The sequence below is a fragment of the Macaca mulatta genome, chromosome 17 (genome assembly GCF_049350105.2).
Source record: "Macaca mulatta isolate MMU2019108-1 chromosome 17, T2T-MMU8v2.0, whole genome shotgun sequence".
In the NCBI taxonomy this organism is placed as follows: domain Eukaryota; kingdom Metazoa; phylum Chordata; class Mammalia; order Primates; family Cercopithecidae; genus Macaca; species Macaca mulatta.
In genome coordinates this window covers 73,914,087-73,932,170 of record NC_133422.1, presented here as the reverse complement: position 1 = coordinate 73,932,170, position 18,084 = coordinate 73,914,087, and the positions used below count along the sequence as shown (strand labels likewise).

The 18,084-nt window shown below is 36.5% G+C and overlaps 1 long non-coding RNA gene and 1 pseudogene across 1 annotated transcript in view; one reads left to right on the top strand and one right to left on the bottom strand.

Moving 5' to 3' along the window:
* LOC144336137 (uncharacterized) overlaps positions 1-18,084 on the top strand; it is a 146,693-nt gene that overhangs the window by 2,880 nt on the left and 125,729 nt on the right. Inside the window, exon 2 of the long non-coding RNA XR_013407640.1 lies at positions 909-1,067. This is a non-coding gene — a long non-coding RNA (uncharacterized LOC144336137). The remainder of the gene's footprint in view (positions 1-908; positions 1,068-18,084) is intronic.
* On the bottom strand, positions 5,375-13,492 carry LOC100431086 (magnesium transporter NIPA2 pseudogene; annotated as a pseudogene).

Genomic DNA, 18,084 nt, shown 5'->3' with positions numbered 1-18,084 from the left:
GTAGAGATGTGTGAACTGATGATTGAACAGAGAGGTGAGTATAGAGCAGTAATTCTAGCTATTTTGGTTCTGCTACCAGTTTTGCTTCCAACTAACTCTACAATCTTAGAAAAGCAATGTCATTCCTTCAGTGAACTATCAGTTTACAGCCTCCCCTGTGATCAAGCCATCCTGTCATTTATTTTGAACTTGCTACTAGTTCCTTGCATTACTATTTTTGATGTGGAAAAACTTTACATGGAAAGTTTATCTTTTCTTTAGGCAGAAGGAGATAGAAAGGTCTAAATCAACAACTTAATCTCACATGTAGAGGAACTAGAAAAATAAGAACAAACTAAAGCCAAAGCTAGCATAAGAAAATAAATAACTAAAATCAGAGCAGAACTAAATGAAACTGAGACCTCAAAAAAAATACAAAAAATAAATGAAATGAAAAGTTTGTTATTTTAAAGGATAAACAAGATAGATAAACCGCTAGCTAGATTAACGAAGAAAAAGAGAGAAGATCCAAATAAGCACAATCAGAAATAACAATGGTGACATCACAGTGAACCCCATGGAAATACAAATGATTCTCGGAGACTACTATGAACATCTCTATGCACACAAGCTAGAAAATCTAAAGGAAAGAGATAAATTCCTGGAAATACACAGAAGGAACTAGGTTGATGGATGGGAAAATTCTTTTGAGGTTTTTCAAAGAGCCACGTGGGTTAAGGGGTTGTAGTGTCAGACATGAGGAATTTATTGATTTCAAATGTATGTTTGTGAGAACACTTAGAGTGCAGAGTATCCCTAGCCCCTGTGAGTCCTGCTTTATAAGAGCCATTCCCTCTTCTTTCTTGCTAACAGAATTCCAATTTTGTTTGTGTAGCAATATAATAATTCCAGGCTTTTGTCCCGCTCAGATCACTGCTCTCTGAGTGTGAGATTCTTGGAGGTGAAGCCGCTCTCCTTTTCCTGCAAGTGCAAGCCCCATAGCATGGATGCGGGCCCAGCTTCCTGACTTCATTGAGCTCTTGAGCCAGTTCTGGAACCACTCACCTCCAGACTTCTTGTTATGTGAGGTAATCAAATGCTTTCCTTTATTTTAGCTTCTGTCAGTTGGGCTTTCTGATATTTGCAGCTAAGTACATCCTAAAACAAACTGTATGTGGGAAATCTTAATTTCATTGCTGAAGAAGTTTATGTGCGCTCTGTCTGGCCTTTTGAATGCATCATGATTCTTTTCATTTAAGTTCACCTTCTTACTTGTCTGTGAATTGGTGTAGGCAGTGGAAAACATTTGATGAGCAGTTTTGACTCCCCTATTCACCTGGCACTGGGTAGAGTGAAAGATGCTATCATCGTATCATAGTCTTTTTATCAAATACCATAATCATATCAAGAACTTCCAGAATGCATTGAAGACCTGGAATGAAATAATTTGGATAAGAATAAACTAAATTTTTATTTTCTATTTATTTTTTATCTTTTTTATTATTTATTTATTGAGATGGAGTTTGGCTCTTGTTGCTCAGGCTGGAGTGCAGTGGTGCGATCTTGGCTCCCTGCAACCTCTGCCTCCTGGGTTCAAGCGATTCTCCTGCCTCAACCTCCTGAGTAGCTGGGATTACAGGCGCCCACCATTACACCCAGCTAATTTTTTGTATTTTTAGGAAAGATGGGGTTTCCCCATGTTGGCCAGGCTAGTCTCGAACTCCTGACCTCAGGTGATCCACCCTCCTCGGCCTCCCAAAGTGCTAGGATTACAGGTGTGAGCCATCACGCCTGGCTAAATTTTGGTTTTTAAAATCTCAGTTGAAGGTGAATTTATTCTGGATATCCTCTACTATTTATTTATCTATTTTTTACTTTAGAGGATGTGTGATTCTTTTTTCCCCTACTATTTTTAAATATTTTAAGTAAAACTAATTGTTAAAATACACCCTACTCCAGAGACACAATTTCCAATCAATTGGAAATTGAGGTGTAGGGAGAATGCAGTCAATACCAGTTTGCCTTTGAGGCAGTAAGCCTGTTCATTTAAATCTATGTGGACCAAATCCCTCTCTTGAAGAAACCTGATTAGATAGATGAGCAGTTGTGTTTGTCTGACAGCCATCTTTTGCAGTTGACTTAATGTGCCACCCAGCAGGTGAGGTTTGTGGAAGAAGACTAGATCTGAAAACAGTGGGAACTGGAATGATCTTTGTATAATGACACTGTACTTATTGCTAGTGTGTTCTCTATGCCTATATAAATGGTAATATTTTTAAAAATCCATGGCTTGAATGACACTCAGCGTTATGTCTTGGCTTAGTTGTGTCACCCCATGCCACACGTTCAGTGAAAATCCCCTGTAGGTTATATATGACAGTTATCAAGTAGTGACTCGGTCTTCCCCTCTCCCGGCAAGTTACCATAATTACATTCACCTTAACGAAAACTGTTTCTCCATCAATCCAAAAGTATTCCTTAAGCCACAGGTTACAACATCATCCTTGAAAAATGTAGTCACATTTTCTGCATCTTGCATATTAAAAGAAGCCTGAAATTTGAAGGCAGTGTTTACCTCAAAGTTGTTCCACCCTGTACCATTCAACAATCAGGTATGAAAAGAGTACAGTTTTGCAGGTGTGCTTATATTTGATGGTTCGTAAAGTTGATCATTAGATCTTTCTTTTTAAGTTGTGATTGGATCACCTACCAATATTAGGCATGAAATGGCTTCATGATAAAAGCTATCTGGCTGGGCACAGTGGCTCACCTCTGTAACATCAGCACTTTGGGAGGCTGAGGTGGGCAGATCATGTGAGGTCAGGAGTTGAAGACCAGCCTGACCAACATGGCAAAACCCCGTCTCTACTAAAAATACAAAAATTAACAGGGCATGGTGGTAGGTGCCTGTAATCCCAACTATCCGGGAGGCTGAGTCAGGAGGCAGGAGAATCACCTGAACCCAGGAGGTGAGATTGCAGTGAGCCGAGATCATGCCATTGCACTCCAGCCTGGGTGACAGATCGAGACTTCGTTTCAAAAAAAAAAAAAAAAAAAAGCTATCTACCAGCTACTGCTTTTACCAAGGACCCCTCATCAGAGGTCCAATGCCAAGGATTTCAGCTCAGATCATAAGCAGGAAATTACTCTTTCCATCAAAAAAGGTGTTAAAATTTTTCCTGTTCTGTAAGAAAGAATGCTGTTGGTAACTAGGAGGATGCAGGCTGCGCTGCACGCTCAGTCAATGAACGTGGGTTTAGACAGATGACCAGATAGCTCTGGCACCGTAGGGCTGTTCTTTAGACCTAGTAAGGCAGGTGCCAGCATTTTGCAAAGCACATGGGAGAAAATCAAAACTTATTGAAGAGAAGAAATCCTTTCTTGGTATCTGATTGATATAGGCTAAGTACTTAATGACATTGATTTGAACAAATGCATTAGCAAAGACTAGGGAATTTCTATAGTTAGAAATGAAGAGGCCAAAAGTAGATATCCCAGTGTAAGTCAGTGTGAAGTGCAAGAAGCAGTTTAGTACCCACAGAAGAGCATCTATACAGAACTAACACTAAGGGTCATCAACTATTCCTTGTGAGAATGAATAGGAAACTGTCATCAGAGCCCACCATATGTGCTTCATGTTCCGTGTATATACATTGTAGGTGAATTGTAATTATCATTAAAGGATGTGGTTTTACTTTGTAGTAAGATGAATGGAATCGTGACTATGTAGTGTATGTTCCATCATCTTATCATTCTCACATAGTACTAAGTGAAAAGGCTATAGTTTAGAGAATTATCTGTATTTCAGGTGATTTACTGGGGAATGACATATTAAATTTTAACAGAAGTCTTAAGACTTATTTTAAGTCCTATTGTATTTGCCTATGCTACATTTCTAGTTGCCTGCTACTATGCAATGGCATATAACAGCTGAGGGAAGTCCATTCAGCTGGCCTTGAGAAATGGGTAAGATTTGGATGGGCAGTGATGGAGAATGGGCAATTCAGCACTTGTGGGGGTGCACAGTGCAGGAGTCTCCATTATTCAGGGCAAAGCACTGAGCAAGGACATGGTAAGGGAAAAGGTGTATGGAGATGTATGTTATATGTTACACATATAACAGTAGCATTCCCTGCTACTACGCAATGGCATATAACAGCACTATTTTATTTATGCAATTAAACTTCTCCCTACTCAGTGTTACTATCCATTGATTAATGTAGCATTTATTTTTACTGCTAATTCATTTAACAAACATTTTTTGAGGTCCAATTATGAGTCTGAAATTTGGTTGTGGCTGTACATCCAAAGGATTCTATGGTCCAGTGTGGAGATAAAAATTCACAAATAATTATGCTTCAGAGTCATATATGCTGATTAACATATGAGCAGGGGCAGAGACACTTCTAAGAGGAAATGATAGTTAAACTTTACTGTGAGTGATGATGAGTTTTAAGGGGGACAAGACAGAGAAGGGGCATAAAGGAAGATGGAACAATAGTGGAGACACAAAAGGGGAGTTAGAAGTTGCTTATTCTGGCTGAGATGTTGGTTGCCTGTGGAGGAGGTGACACTGGAAAAAGGAAGCTTACCCCAGGCTCCTAAAATGTCAATCAACTTGTAGATGAGGCTGTGAGATTTGGGCTTTCTGTTGCAGGTGGAGAGTCCCTGAAGGCATTTGTACAGGGAAGAGATATATTTTGATTTGTGTTTTAGAAAGCTGTCTCTGAGGGTAGGATGAAGAATCAGACTTCTAGCAAGCAGATAGGATGAGAACTTAAATTAAGATGATGGAAATAAGGCTGTCCTAGTTGTATTGTTAGAATATTAGGCTGCAAATAATAAGTACTAAGCATTGGTCATCCACTGGAACAAAGACTTTTTTAAATATGAGGACTGTATTTTATTCATCTTTGTGTGACCAATAATGGGCGATCCATGGCATGATGAAAAGAGTACAGCAGTTTTGAATCAGACAGGCTCAGGTTCAAATGCCACCTCTACAACTTAGTAGAGTATATTGTCTTAGCTAAGTCATTTTGCCTTCTCATCTATAAAGTGAGGATAATAATACTTTTGCAGAGTAAGGACATTATGTAAAATATAATATGCCCATATGTCATTCTTATTATGGCCATAACTATGGTACACTCCACAAGTAAAGGAAAATATCAGGTTGGTACAAAATTAATTACTGTTTTTGCCATTAAAACTAATATTAGAGAATTTATAGGAAAGCCATTTCCCTTTGATATACTTTGCTATTCACTAGAGCGCTCTTGTGTCCAATTTTCTATACAGAAAATGCCTTTTCTCTCCATCTCCACCTGTCCAAAACCTTCCTATCCCTCGTGTTCTTTTTTCCCCACAGATTCATCTTTTAATTACCTATTTCTTAAAAAGCTGTCAGATTTCCATTTCCTTGGGAGATATTTTCACCGGTTTGTTTTTTGATTCCACAGGTTAAGCTTCTTAAGAATTTCATACATATTAGAGAGATTGCCTTCATTGCTTTCTTGTCTTTTCAAAAGGACACAGACAGACTTACTAGACTAAAGCCAATGTCTTTAAAGGCATGCAACAAGAATATCCCCACAATGATTGTGAAGAAGCCACTCAAAGTACCAATAGCATCATCAACAGGCATAACTTGCCACTCCTTAGAAAGGATAGCTGAACAAGTTCAAACCGATGTTGTAAAGATTGCATAATACATTGGAGTCACAATGGAAGTGTTGAATACATCCAGGGCCCTATTTAGGTGATTAAGCTGTGTGCTCACACAGACGATGATGCTCAGCAGCAGAACCCAGGCCAGGGGATGCCGCAGCACAGGCTTTCCAGCAAAAAGCTCCTTGCCTATCCCTCATTTTCAAATGCAAATGTCGCCTCCACCTTAGTGGCTTTAGAGCTTTCTTTCTTTTTTTTTTATTATTATACTTTAAGTTCTAGGGTACATGTGCATAACGTGCAGGTTTGTTACATATGTATACTTGTGCCATGTTGCTGTGCTGCACCCATCAACTCGTCAGCACCCAACTACCCTTAAGCCTCCGTGACTCTCAGAGCTCTTATGGTGCTTCTCACTTCCTACCTAATACCAGAAAGATATTTAAGAACCTAACTTGTATACCTCTGTAACTTTAAGAGGCTTTTCCAACTCTTTCCTTTTCATCTTCACTTGGCACCAAAAGTGGTATCATTCACATGGTAGACATTATGTCAATGTTACATGAATGCAAAGATAATCATTTCTGGGAAGAGAGAGGAAAAAGCTGCAGGAGGGGAGTCCATTCAGCTGGACTTGAGAAATGGGTAAGATTTGGATGGGCAGTGATGGAGAGGGGGCAGTTCAGCACTTGTGGGGGTGCACAGTGCAGGAGTCTCCATTATTCAGGGCAAAGCACTAAGCAAGGATATGGTGAGGGAAAAGGTGTATGATGAGGGAAAAGGGGTCCTGTGGAGAAAACTGGGAGGAAAACACTTTTGGTCAGTTGGGAAAAATGAGAGTCAAACATGAGGGTCTGGAATAAAGTTTGTAATCTATAGTCAAGTTCAAATCTTGGAGGCATGTGCAGGATAGACTGTGTGGAAGGAGAAAAGATTGGAGGCCTATCTTGGTATATTATGTTTTTACGAAGTAACGTGGGCTGAACCACATTGGTGTGATAAAAATTAAAATGATAGGAAATGGGCTAGTGCTCGTGTGACATTTAATAGGAGTTGGTAGGTGATTGCTTGGGGGAAGAGAAAAGGCTGGAGAAGTTGAAGTGAGGATGATCGTGCCATTAGGAGAAATAGGAAATTTTCTGGAAGACATTTGTTCTGTGGAAGGTGATTTCTGTCTCCAACAGGTTGATTGTGAAGTCATCGTGGTAGAAATCAAAAAGGTAATGGGATATTGGGAGAGAAATCAGTGCTCAGGTGAAAGTTTTGAAAATCTTTTGTATTGACCTTATGGTTGAATGGCAGATAGTCTCAATTCAGACACCTGACTCTCATGGTGGGTGTGCCTGCGAGTGGATTGCCAGTCGGTGGAATAAAGTGGGAGAAGCTTAAACCATTTGTGATTATTCTTGGATCTTGTTCAAGCCTTTCTGTATTTCTTTAGCACCTATATGCTGAGGGTGCTAAACCTGGACTTACACATCTTTATAAAGTCCACATGAAAAAAAAAATCAGGAAAAAAGTTTCTTTCAACTTGGATGGAACTAACAGGGCTACCGAGAGTCAGAAATTATCCTCAATTCCCTTAAGCCTTAGCTTCCAGAACTTACGTCTTCCACATTTGAGGAAGATATATTACTTTTGGGGTATTAGTATTAAACATTTATAATATAACTCTCAATTTAAAAACAAATTCCCTTTCTCACTTTGGTTTTCTCCAGGAAAACACTCCTTAGGCATATTCATGGGTGAAGTTCTCTTGATAAGCTGTTAGCTTAACCAGAAATTTGCCTGAGCAGTCCCCAACTCTAATATTGAATAGTTAGTCCCCGCTGACTCTTATCAATTATGCCTTTAATGCATAAAACTGTTTTTGGTGGTTTTGTTTTAACTTTGTATTCATAAATGAAATAGTACTCAAAATAAAGTCTAATAAAAAAGAATGTGAATTGGGAACTAATGCTTGACTTTTGAGCAAGTATTCTTTTTATTAACGATTGAGAGAATGCTTAGTGATTTTAGTTTACCAACATTGAGGACAGTCATTAAAAGAAAAAAATGAAATACTGAGTTCATATTGTCCCAATTATGTTACTATGTCATTTTTTTCTGTTTTTGTTTTTTTGATGCATTCAAAAATTTTATTTTTCTCTAAGAAATGCCCTAATCAAATCTTTTTCTAGGACAAAAATAATTTTTAGATACTACCAAACACAAGTAGAATTTACATTTATTTTATTTTGTTGTAGAAAGGTTTTTATTTGCTTATTTATTTTCTTCAAAGAATTTTAGGCTACTAGGTCAAATTTAAAGACTTCTTTTCTTTTCTCTCTTCTCTCTCTCTCCCTCCTTTCTTTTTCTTTATTTTTTCTGAAGACTTGGGAGTGTCTGGACTATCTATGTGAGAAGTAGGACCAGATGCTTTTGGAGTTGCTCATATGCTCTGAGGGGAAGAGGGAAAGTTCTTCATTTGAATAATTTGGTCCTTGCTCCTTTAATCAATTCAACGTGTAATTGTAGGCTCACTTGAGAACAGTAGATTATTTATTTTGACAAAACAGTGGTCTGTAGGAAGCATACAATACTTCCTCTGCCTTTTTAACACTTTAGGTCAAGAGATCTCCAGTTTGGTAAGGTCCTTGACCTGGGAGTTAGTGACCTGGGGTCAGTTCTGACCTAGACACATCTGAAGACCCCAAGGAGAAGATTCTCTTTCTCTGCTTCTGTTCCCCCTTCTGTAAGTTGAAGTGGTGGGATTCAATGATCTATGATCCTTTTTGTTTTTACTTTTAAAGATTCTTTGAAGGTATGGTTTCCAGGATAGCTGGAACTTTTCAACATGATCCTCTTCCTCCCTCCCTCTTTCCCTCCCTTCCTTCCTTCCCCTTCCTTCTTTCTTTTCTTTTCTCTTTTCTTTTCCTTTCCTTTTCTATTCTTTTCTTTTTGATTAAAGCAACAGCTCAGAGCTCATTCTGAGGAAAGAGGAAAGACCCTGGCTAGATATTCCCAGGGAAAGCAAGTTTCAAAGTGTACTCAGAAATCTGTATAGACAAAGCAGCTTGACCCATGTCATTGTAAACCTTGCTAAAATGTATTACGAGAGGAAAATGATCAGCCAGGAAGATCCTTCTAGATTTACTTCTTAGTGCTTACATTAAAATGTGCATTTTAAACTTGATATTAACATTTAGAATCTAGATTCGTACCTGATAGAATATTGCCACAATTAGCTAGTTATTTCCATATTAGAGAGATGGAAAATTTCTTCTCTTAGGGTTTGCTGTTTTTACAGATGCAGCTACTGGAAATTTGAAATGGGTCAAACTGCTTTTAACCTGGCTACCATTGCTCAATTTTATCAATTCTTCATTTTGTATTAGCAGAAAATCTGTTTCATGACTTCAATATATAAAAGAACACAAAGCAGCCTGAAGCAGATAAATATTGAACTAGTCAAACACACATGCTGCTGAGAATTAGAATAACTTGTATTTTTGCTCTGGGACTAGGCCGGGAGAATATTGAGGCTATTCATACCTAACTCACCTTTCTCGATCTATTTCACCTGCTTCCATTTTTTTTTTTGTTTAGTAAACATCTGCTTTCTATTAGATTGTTTTATCCCCTTAACCTTCATAAATGACAATTAAGTCCATCTAGTCTGTCAATAGCATGTCATTTATTTGTTGCTACAGCTGAGCCTGACCTTCATTGATTTTATTGGAGTAATTTGCTGGAAATGATTTTTTAATGTTAGATTTATTGCCCAGGCACTTCATTGTCAGATAATTGAAGTAAATTGTATTTTTTTCAAACCAAATGCAAGAAGTGCAGGAAAGAAATATACGTTATTTTGAATAATTGTTTCCTATTGGGAAATATTATTATTGGGGTAGAGAGACATTAAATGTGATGTCATACACTTTTCAAGTTTGCAAACATAGATTGTTTTTGAGTCATGTACATTTCTCTCCCTTTTTGGCTTTTCCTTAAGGATAGCTGAGGTAGAAATAGGAGTTGGTAATGAATTACAATCAAAAATGATGTTGCAAATTAGATTTGATATATACATAAATCTATCAAGTAGCTACAACACCACCTCTTACATAAAGTGCCTTGCTATTTTGATTTAACTGCAGGTTAAATTATAAATATGCTGATGTTGCATAGTTAATCTTAGCTTTTACAAGGTATCATCTTATTCCCTCAGTATCAGTGTTAACAAGGCTTTTTTATGTTGTGCGTTTGGTTCTCCAAAAATTTTGATTGTCTGCCCAGATGATAATTGTATTTCAGTCCCTAAATGAGACTGTATTGGTATTTGTTTATTCTAGTGGTGTTGTACTATGTTTATACAGTAAAGGAGATACTGAGCGATGTATTTTACATTTGGAAAAGTGTTGTGAATATATGACTTTTTCCTTGCTGTGCTGTTGTGTCCCGGTGTTAGTAGAGACATGTCAGGAAAGGTTTGACAGCAAAGCTGCTGCTCTTGTTATTCAGAAAATGGACTTGGTTTGACATAAAGGAGATCAACCTTTGAACTCCACTTTAGATACTAGCAAATGAAACATGCTACTATTCACACTCTAAATGATGATGCATTTTTGAGTAGGAAGTTTTCCAACATATTGAAACTAGTTAAGGAAAAGTGGATAGAACTTGAGTCATATTGTTTAAATGAACTTGTTGGTTTTTCTTTTTTTCTCCCGTGTGAGCAGAATCAAAGAAAGTCATCGTGTAATCAAAAGCAGAAAGAACACTGGATCAAAATTCTCTAGAAATCTGTTCTAATGGCTGCAATTTCTCCATGTATTGATAATTGTTTTGAAGCCCCAAAAAAGTAAAAACTATAATTTTTAATGGTTTAAAAAAACATTTTATATAGTTAAAAGATTTTTGGAAATAATAGCCCTGTTGTCAGTTTATAAGCTAAACTATAACAATATGAATGGACATTGGTGATGCAGTGGTTCTCACTCATGTTGCCAATAACTTCCTCTCCTGCTGTATTCTTTAACGTGAACTTCATATCAGTTTTAATGAAGAACAGATAGATTATCACATTCCCAGGTTTTTTAAAATTCAAACTTGCTGCATCTGGAAAGGCAGTTATACATAGGCTTAGGAATGATTGTTCCAAATAATATTCCTGGAATAAAGTTCAGTAAAAGTAGAATCTGCTTACAAATTAGGAGTCTGATGTAGTAATTTCAGAGTAAAGACAGTAAGCAGCCAACAGTGTCCTTCTCAATAGAGTGGACCCTGAGATTCAATTTGAACAGAAATTGTGGGGAGAAAGGGCTGCAAAGACTTGAGGGAAAAACTTCTTGCTTTTAAATTGTCACGTCTCTTTTCTGTCTCTGTTCCTGTCACTATTATTGATATAAAGAAGCCATCAACACATTTTTATGGGGTGATTGAGAAAGGCTGACCTTTCTTTTGCAGGTACAAATAGGTAGTTCTTCAGAGGCTGTTACTGAATGACAAGATAATTCTATCCAGTTAATATTGAAGTGATGTTGATAGTATCATTCTTCTGGAGTTGGAAACAGGACAGTGTAAAGGTCTTTTCTGCTCCAGCCTGTTCTGCCCTGGGTGATGGATTTTTCCACTGACTAATCGCTGTCACATTAACCCGCACTATTTCATCCTTCAGAGCTGTCAAGATAATGACGATAATCCAAGTGGCTCATTGTAGGTAAAGGAAATTATATGAGCAAAGTAATATCATAAAACAGTGTTTAAATATTTTAATTTCATTTGTCAGGGCTGCCCCAACACTTCATTACACATATAACCATCTCTCATCAGTGGAATTAGTGCATTATTCATTACTGTTAATTATTTTCACATAATGGCTGCCCTGATATATTTAACCTCCACATTATATCTCAGATAATGGGTCTGTAAAATTGAATTGTGTGAAGAGTGGAGTTCTAAAGCTCATTTGCAGAACATCAAAGAACAAAGAAGAGGAAAAGAATTTTAAATGGGACGTTTTGCCCAGCTGGGGCCAAACATTTGTTTCTGTCTGATTTGCATACAGAAAATAGGTGGTGTAGAAGTAGCTTAACACTATATAGGCTGTCTGCTCCTATTACGCAACCAATTAGGATTTGTTAATATCACACATGTCAGAAGCAACTCGAGAATTATAATATGGAAAATGAAATAGTTCAGAGGATACATAATATATACAAAATGTAATTTCCTTTTTGAGACAATTGTAATGGGCAAAAAAGAAGAGAGAAAGACAGAGAAGGAAAGGATACTATCAAATTTTAGATTAATTATTTATTTTTATGAATGACTTTAATAATAGACACTAAGTTTTGAAAAGTAGTAAAACCTAAGAATAACCGTAAAAGTCCATTTAGCTTTTAGTCACTCATTCTTATCATGGCTAGTACAAAATTTGCTGCTCATATTTATGATGATACTTTCTCAGTAACTTAAAGCCTTTCAACATTCATGCAAACAAAGCATCACTTAAGAATTACCAGCATCCTGTGCATACAGGCCAGGTTTTTGCAATTTAATTCTTCATGATTTTGGATTGCTATTCTTTTATAGAGCATTTGACAAGCTTAATGATCCGGTTAGCAATGTCTAAATATATCTGTATCCAGGTGTATTTTCCTTACAGTTTTAAGTGTAATTAAGTGAACCAAAACCAACTGAAATTGGTAGAATCTGAGTCAGAATCTCCTGAGGGTGAGACTTAGACATGCATATATTTTGAAAGCGCTGCAAGAAATTCTGAGGGACTTCCTACGTGCAGACTTTTGGTTTTAGAGGTTAGGGGAGTGTGAAGCTCATCACAGGTTCGGAGCCTCCCTTTATTGTTTTTGAATGACTCCCTAATTTTTGTATTTTTAATAATCTTTTCCTTTAAATTTTTTAAAAAAATTATTTAATGTTTGTGGGTACATAGTACATGTATATATTTATGAGGTACATGAGATATTTTGATACAGGCATGCAATGTATAATAATCACATGAGGGAGAATGGGATATCCATTCCCTCAAGCATGTACCCTCTGGGTTACAAACAACTTTTGTGTTTTTAAAACATGCTTTAAAATTAGTTTTTAAAATAATAAATTTTATTATGCATATTTGAGGTTTATAACACGATACTATTGGATACATATAGGTAGTAAAATGTTCACTATAATGAAACAAAATAACATACTTCTCATCTCATACAGTTTTTTTGACAAGAGCAGCTAAAATCTACTTATTTAACAAAAATTATTAATCTAATACAATTTTATTTGATTATTCATAACTATAGTCTTCATGTTGTGTGTTAGATGGTTAGACTTGTTCATCCTACATATCTGCTACTTCATATACTTTGACTTACATCACCATCTCTGCTCCCCAACCTCCTAGCCCTGATTACCACCGTTTTATTTTCTACCTTTATACGTTTGACCTTTTTGTTTATTTGTTTGTTTCCACTGCTAAGTGAGATCATGCAATACTTTTGTTTCTTGCTTGGCTTATTTCACTTAGCATAATGTCTTACAGGTTCATCTGTGTTGTGGCAAATGGCAGGATCTTATTCTTTTAAAAGCTGACAGACTCTTAGTTTGTTTTCACATCTTGGCTATTGTGAATAATGCTGAAGTAAACAGGGCGGTGCAGCTGTCTTTACAAGGGAGTGATTTCATCTCCTTTGGATGTATACCTAGAAGAGGGATTGCTGGATCATATAGTAATTCTATTTAAAATTTCTTTAGGAACCTCCATACTGTTTACTATAATGGCAGCACCAATCTGCATTCCCAACAACAGTGTGCTAGGGTCCCGTTTTCTCCACACCCTTGCGGACATTTATCTCTTGTCTTTTTGATAATAGCTATCCTAATGGGTGTGAGGTGATATCTCACTGTGATTTTAACTTTCAGTTCTCTTAGTGATTAGTGATGTTGAACACCTTTTCATATACCTATCGGCTACTTTTATGTGTTCTTTATAGAAATGCCCATTCAGGTCCTTTGGCTATTTTTTTTTTTCTATTTTTCTTTTAATTTTTTTTTATATTTCCATTGGTTATTGGGAAACAGGTGGTGTTTCGTTACATGAGTAAGTTCTTTAGTGGTGATTTGTGAGATTTGGGTGCACCCGTCACCTGAGCAGTATACACTGTATTCAATTTGTAGTCTTTTATCCCTTACCCCCTTCCCACCCTTTCCCCCTGAGTCACCAAAGTCCATTGTGTCATTCTTATGCCTTTGCATCCTCATAGTTTAGCTCCCACTTATGAGTGAGAACATATGATGTTTGGTTTTCCATTCCTGAGTTACTTCACTTAGAATAATAGTCTCCAATCTCATCCAGGTTGCTGTGAATGCCATTAATACATTCCTTTTTGTGGCTGAGTAGTATTGCATTTTATATGTATGTATACATACACACACACACATACACCACAGTTTCTTTATCCACTCATTGATTTGTGGGCATTTGGTTCCACATTTTTGCAATTGTGAATTGTGATGCTATAAACATGCATGTGCAAGTATCTTTTATGCATAATGACTTATTTTACTCTGGGTAGATACCCAGTAGTGGCATTGCTGGATCAAATGGTAGTTCCACTTTTAGTTCTTTAAGGAATCCCACACTGTTTTCCATAGTGGATGTACTGGTTTACATTCCCACCAGCAGTGTAAAAGTGTTCCCTGTTCATGACACTCATGCCAACATCTATTTATTTTTATTTTTTTTGATTATGGCCATTCTAGTAGGAGTAAGGTAGTATTGCATTGTGGTTGTGATTTGTGTTTCCCTAATCATTAGTGATGTTGAACATTTTTTCATATGTTTGTTAGCCATTTGTATATCTTTTTTTGAGACTTGTCTATTCATGTTCTTAGCCCACTTTTAATGGGATTGTTTGTTTTTCTCTTGCTAATTTGTTTGAGTTAGTTATAGATTCTGAATGTTAGTCATTTGTCAGATGTAAAGATTGTGAAGATTTCCTCCCATTCTGTGGGTTGTCTGTTTACTTTGCTGACTGTTCCCTTTGCTGTGCAAAAGCTCTTTAGTTTAATTAAGTCCCAGCTCTTTGTCTTCGTTTTATTTTATTTGCTTTTGGGTTCTTGGTCATGAAATCCTTGCCTAAGCCAATGCCCAGAAAGGTTTTTTGAATGTTATCTTTTAGAATTTTTTTTTTTTTTTTTTTTGACATGGAGTTTTGCTCTGTTGCCCAGGCTGGAGTGCAGTCATGTGATCTTGGCTCACTGCAACCTCCACCTCTCATGCTCAAGCAATTCTTGTGCCTCAGCCTCCCAAGTAGCTGAGATTACAGGCTCAAGCCACCATGCTGGGCTAATTTTTGTATTTTTAGTACAGACGGGTTTCACCATGTTGGTCAGGCTGATCTGGAACTCCTGACCTCAAGTGATCCACCTGCCTCGGCCTCCCAAAGTTCTGGGATTACAGACGTGAGCCACTGTGCCCAGCCATCTTCTATAATTTTTATAGTTCTAGGTCTTAGATTTAAGTCTTTGATGAATCTTGAGTTGATTTTTGTATAAGGTGAGAGACGAGGATCCAATTTCATTCTCCTACATGTGGCTTTCCAATTATCCCAGCACCATTTGTTTAATAGGGTGTCCTTTCCCCACTTTATGTTTTTGTTTGCTTTGTCAAAGACCAGTTGGCTGTAAGTATTTGGGTTTATTTCTGCGTTTTCTATACTGTTCCATTGGTCTATGTGCCTATTTTTATAGCAGTTCTATGCTGTTTTGGTGACTATCGCCTTATAGTGTAGTTTGAAATCAGGTAATGCGATGCCTCCAGATTTGTTCTTTTTGCTTAGTCTTGCTTTGGCTATGTGGGCTCTTTTTTGGTTCCATATGAATTTTAGGATTTTTTTTTCTAGTTCTGTGATGAACGATGATGATATTTTTATGAGAATTGTGTTGAATTTATACATTGCTTTTGGTAGTTCGGTCATGTTCACAATATTGTTTCTACCCATCCATGAGCATCGGATGTGTTTCCATTTGTTTGTGTCATCTATGGTTTCTTTCAAAAGTGTTTTGAGTTTTCCTTGCAGAGGTATTTCACCTCCTTGGTTAGGTATATTCATAAGTATTTTATTTCATTTTTTGTAAATATTGTAAAACTATTGGGTTGAGTTCTTGATTTGATTCTCAGCTTGGTCACTGTTGGTGTATAGCAGAGCTGCTGATTTGTATACATATCCAAAAATTTAGCTGAATTATTTTATCAATTCTAGGAGTTTTTTGGAGGACTTTTTAGGGCTTACTAGGTATACAATTATATCATCAGCAAACAGCAACAGTTTGACTTCCTTTTCACTGATTTGGATGCCCTTTATTTCTTTCTCTTGTCTTATTGCTCTGGTTAGGACTTCCAGTACTATGTCGAAGAGAAGTGGTGAGAGTGGGCATGCTTGTCTTGTTCTAGTTCTGAGTAGGAAGGCTTTCAACTTTTCCACATTCAGTATAATGTTGGCTGTGGGTTAGTCATAGATGGCTTTTATTACATTGAGATATGTCCCTCGTATGCTGATTTTGCTGGGAGTTGTAATCATAAAGGGATACTGAATTTTGTTGAATGCTTTTTCTGTGTCTATTGAGATGATCATGTACTTTTTGTTTTTAATTCTGTTTATGTGGTGTATCACATTTATTGACTTGCATATGTTAAACCATCCCTGCATCCCTGGTATGAAACCCACTTGATCATGGTGGATTACATTTTGGATATGTTATTGGATTTGGTTGGCTAGTATTTTGTTAAGAATTTTTTCATCTATATTCATTAGGGATATTTGTTGGTTATTTATTTATTTATTTATTTTGGTTATGCACTTTCCTGGAGGGTGATACTGGCTTCTGTGGATAATTTAGGGAGGATTTCCTCTTTCTGTATCTTGTAGAATAGTGTGAGTAGGGTTGGTACCAATTCTTCTTTGAATATCTGGTAGAATTCATCTGTGAATCCATCTGGTCTTGGACTTTTTTTTATTGGTAATTTTTAAATTACCATTTCAATCTCACTGCTTGTTATTGGTCTATTCGTGGTATCTAATTCTTCCTGATTTAAGCTAGCAGGGTTGTATCTTTTCAGGAGTTTAGTAATCTCTAGGTTTTCTAGTTTATGTATGTAAAGGTGTTCATAATAGCCTTGAAAAATCTTTTGTATTTTTGTGATATCTGTTGTAATATCTCCCATTTTATTTCTAATTGAGCTTGTCTGGATTTTCTCTCTTCTTTTCTTGGTTGATCTTGCTAATGGTCTATCAATTTTATGTATCTTTTCAAAGAACCAGCTTTTTGTTTCCTTTATCTTTTGTATTTTTTTTGTTTCAATTTCATTTATCCTGCTCTAATCTTGGTTATTACTTTCTTATGCTGGATTTGGGTTTGGTTTATTCTTGTTTCTCTAGTTTCTTCAGGTGTGACCTTAGGTTGTCTGTTTGTGCTATTTCAGTCTTTTTGATGTAGGCATTTGGGGCTATGAACTTTCCTTTTAGCATCACCTTTGCTGTATCTCAGAAGTTTTGATAGGTTGTGTCACTATCGTCATTCAGTTCAAAGAATTTTTAAATTTTCATCTTGATTTCATTATTGACCCAATGATCATTCAGGAGCAGGTTATTTAATTTCCATGTATATGTTGGTTTTGAAGGTTCTTTTGGAGTTGATTTCCAGTTTTATTCTGCTGTGGTCTAAGAGAGTGCTTGATATAATTTCAATTTTCTTAAATATATTGAGGCTTATTTGTGGCCTATCATATGGCCTATTCTTGGAGAAAATTCCATGCACTGATGAATAGAATGTATATTCTGTGGTTGTTGGGTAGAATGTTCTGTAAATATCTGTTAAGTCTGTTTGTTCTAGGGTGTAGTTTAAATCCATTGTTTCTTTGTTGACTTTCTGTCTTGATGACCTGTCTAGTACTGTCAGGGGAGTATTGAAGTCCCCCACTATTATTTTGGTGCTGTCTATCTCATTGATTAGTTCTATTAGTAATTGTTTTATAAATTTGAGAGTTCCAGTGTTAGGTGCATATATATTTAGGATTGTGATATTTTCCTGTTAGACAAGGACTTTTATCATTATATAATGTCCCTCTTTGCCTCTTTTAATTGCTGTTGCTTTAAAGTTTGTTTTGTCTGATATAAGAATAGCTATTCTTGCTTGCTTTTGGTGTTCATTTGCATGGAATGTCTTTTCCCATCTTGCCTTAAGTTTATGTGAGTCCTTATGTGTTAGGCGAGTCTTTTGAAGGCAGCAAATAGTTGGTTGGTGAATTCCTATCCATTCTGTGATTCTGTATCTTTTAAGTGGAAGATTTATACCATTTACATTCAACATTAGTATTAAGATGTGAGGTACTATTCCATTCATCATGCTATTTGTTGCCTGCATATCTTTTTTATTTAA